This window comes from Triticum dicoccoides, chromosome 7A (assembly GCF_002162155.2).
Source record: "Triticum dicoccoides isolate Atlit2015 ecotype Zavitan chromosome 7A, WEW_v2.0, whole genome shotgun sequence".
NCBI lineage: Eukaryota > Viridiplantae > Streptophyta > Magnoliopsida > Poales > Poaceae > Triticum > Triticum dicoccoides.
Window position 1 is genome coordinate 142,425,753 of NC_041392.1, and position 3,122 is coordinate 142,428,874.

Here is a 3,122-nt window from a genome sequence, read left to right on the forward strand (position 1 = left end):
GAGGATCCCAACGTCGTTCTCGGTACGCTTCTTGTTAATTGCCACCCGGCATCTGTTCTTTTCGATACAGGAGCCTCTCATTGTTTTATATCTGAAAATTATGCTCGTTTGCATAACGTCGCATTCGGTGATATGCCAACCTCCATGATAATTCAAACTCCGGGATCCAAATGGCAAACTTCTAGAGTAAGCCATGGAAATGAAATCCAAGTCGACAGACTTGTTTTCCTCGCGTCTTTGATAGCCCTTAAATCTTCAGATATTAATATCATTTTGGGTATGGACTGGATGTCAGCTCATCAAGCCAAAATTGATTGCTTCTCTAGGACTGTTCAACTCACTCACCCTTCGGGCAAGATAGTCAATGTCCTAACCCGAATAGCCAAGCGACAATTATATTCTCTTAACGCCAGCCCTTTGCCAGACCTTGAGGACGTTCCGGTAGTCCGTGACTTCCCGGATGTCTTTCCAGAGGAATTGCCAGGTGTTCCACCTGACAGGGATGTTGAGTTCGTAATAGACCTCATCCCCGGAACCGTTCCGATTGCTAGAAGACCTTATAAGGTGGCCCCCCTAGAACTAGCCGAGCTTAAGAAACAACTCGATGAGTCCTTGAAAAAGGGTTTCATCCGACCTAGCTCATCTCCGTGGGCTTGCCCCGTCCTATTCGTCAAGAAGAAGGATGGTACGGACCGGATGGTTGTAGATTACCGACCTGTCAATTTGGTCACAATCAAGAACAAATATCCACTTCCCAGGATCAACGACCTGTACGATCAGCTCGCTGGATCCTCAGTCTTCTCCAAGATGGATTTGAGGTTGGGCTACCATCAAATCAAAATCAGAAACGGGGACATTCCTAAAACGGCCTTTGTTACTCGTTATGGCCAATACGAGTACACCGTCATGTCCTTCGGTTTAACCAACGCTCCAGCCACCTTTTCTCGGTTAATGAACTCAATCTTCATGGAGTATTTGGATAAATTCGTCGTGGTTTACCTCGATGATATACTCATCTACTCCAAGAACGAGGAAGAACATGCCGAGCATCTAAGGATAGTGCTGCAGAAACTTCGAGAGCATCGCCTTTATGCCAAATTTTCTAAATGTGAATTCTGGTTGTCAGAAGTGACCTATCTGGGTCATGTACTATCTGGTAAAGGTATTGCTGTTAACCCTGAGCGAGTTCAAGCCGTCCTTAATTGGACTCCACCTGAATCGGTCAAGCAAGTTCGGAGCTTTCTGGGCTTAGCGAGCTATTGTCGTCGCTTTGTCGAGAATTTCTCCAAGGTTGCCAAACCTCTAATCGAACTCCTCAAGAAAGATAAGAAGTTCGAGTGGACTCCACAATGTGAGCACAGCTTTCAGGAACTGAAAAGACGCCTGACTTCTGCTCCCGTACTGGTACCGCCAGACTTCTCTAAGGACTTTGTTATCTACTGCGACGCCTCGCGACAAGGACTAGGTTGCATTCTCATGCAAGATCGACACGTAATTGCCTACGCTTCACGACAATTGCACCCACACGAGGAGAATTATCCTACTCATGATCTAGAGCTTGCAGCTGTAGTCTATGCACTTAAGACCTGGCGACATTACCTCCTCGGTAATCGTTGCGAAATATTCACTGATCACCAAAGTCTGAAGTACATTTTCACCCAACCGGATCTGAATCTCAGGCAAAGACGTTGGGTTGAGTTGATCATAGACTTTGACCTAGGGATAACCTACACCCCAGGGAAATCCAACGTCATGGCTGCGCTAAGTCGTAAATCTTATTGTAACAATCTGATGCTACAACAAAGTCAACCGCTTCTCCATGAGGAATTTCGGAAGCTTAACCTTCACATTGTTCCTCAAGGTTTTCTTTCCACCTTGGTGGCAAAACCTACCCTTACGGATCAGATTATCAAAGCACAGAAGGTAGATCCGGGAATCTCCCGCATCAAGAGAAACATTCAGAAAGGAATTGCGAATTGCTTCTCCATTAATGATCAAGGGGTCGTATACTTCGGGAATCGACTAGTGGTTCCCAAAGTGCGAAACCTGAGGCGTTTGATCCTTAAGGAAGCTCATGAATCTCCTCTCACCATTCATCCCGGTAGCACTAAGATGTATCAGGACCTACGCCAGAGGTTCTGGTGGACTAGGATGAAGAGAGAAATTGCTCAGTATATTGCAAATTGCGACGTCTGTCGTCGTGTAAAAGCAGAGCACCAACGGCCTGCTGGCACCCTTCAACCCTTAGCTATTCCTGAATGGAAATGGGATAAAATTGGTATGGATTTCATTACCGGTTTTCCCAGGACCAAGAGAGGGAATAATGCTATCTTTGTCGTTGTCGATCGTCTTTCCAAAGTAGCCCATTTCTTACCTGTTCGTGAGAGTATAACCGCTAGTCAGCTGGCAGACTTATACATCTCCCGAATAGTGTCTCTCCATGGTGTTCCTTTGGAAATTAACTCGGATCGAGGAAGCCTTTTCACCTCTCGATTTTGGGAAAGTTTCCAAAATGCTATGGGAACCCGTCTCTCCTTCAGCACTGCTTTCCACCCTCAGTCGAGTGGTCAAGTGGAACGCGTCAACTAGATTCTAGAAGACATGCTTCGAGCCTCTGTTATCTCATTCGGAATGGACTAGGAGAAGTGCCTTCCATTTGCCGAATTCGCTTACAACAACAGCTATCAATCTAGCTTGGGTAAAGCCCCTTTTGAAGTTCTCTATGGACGACGGTGTCGAACACCCCTTAACTGGTCAGAGACCGGGGAAAGACAATTCTTTGGCCCGGATATGATCCAGGAAGCAGAAGAACAAGTTCGCATCGTTCGTGAAAAGTTGAAAACAGCCCAATCTCGTCAAAAGAGTCAATATGACCGAAAACATAAGGCTATGACTTTCGAGGTTGACGAGAAGGCTTATCTTCGGGTCACCCCTCTGAAGGGAACCCATCGTTTCGGTATCAAAGGCAAATTGGCTCCTCGTTACATTGGACCTTTTCGCATTCTCGCCAAACGAGGAGAAGTTGCCTACCAGCTGGAACTACCTCCGCATCTCTCCAGAGTCCACGATGTCTTCCACGTTTCTCAACTCAGGCGTTGCTTCTCGGATCCTATCCGTGGAGT